This window comes from Halyomorpha halys, unplaced genomic scaffold, assembly GCF_000696795.3.
Source record: "Halyomorpha halys isolate HHAL.00 unplaced genomic scaffold, Hhal_1.1 Scaffold159.1, whole genome shotgun sequence".
Classification (NCBI taxonomy): Eukaryota; Metazoa; Arthropoda; class Insecta; order Hemiptera; family Pentatomidae; genus Halyomorpha; species Halyomorpha halys.
The window spans coordinates 620,962-621,540 of record NW_027109188.1 but is presented as its reverse complement, the minus strand read 5'-3'; positions in this window follow the sequence as shown (position 1 = coordinate 621,540).

Sequence of the window (579 nt, the reverse complement as noted above, 5' to 3'; positions counted from 1 at the left end):
CTGGAAACTAAACTGGACTTAAATTCGACTAAAGACAAAACAAGACATTGATGAAGCTATTGAAAAACTCACATCATCAATAAGAACAAGTATAATTGACAACACATCGACTAATAGGCTAATTAATAACAGTAAACAAAATAAACCTGCCACGGTATCTTCGTATCTTACTAAGGGAAAAACGCCAAACAAGATCGAAGTGGCATAGGACCAGATATCTAACGGACAAAACGTTTACACCAAATTGACTAACAAACTAAAAGTAGAAATCAGAAAATACAAAATTCAAAATTTAATTAACTTTACTGAAAATCTTATGGAGGACCAATAAATAACTGCTGAATTTCAAAGATTTTAACCATCCACTTCTCACCGAATCCCAAACCTGGACCAGAACTGACGCAGAAAAATCTCAAACAGGACAATACCTCTCTGAAACCTTTATTTTACATCCTGGTATCCTTAACCATTTTTGGCTACATTTTGACAAACGATTAACCTGGAATCCTCACACAAGACTGAAAAGACAGGAAACTGCACGTCGATTTCGACTATTACAGCACTTACTAGACAAACGGT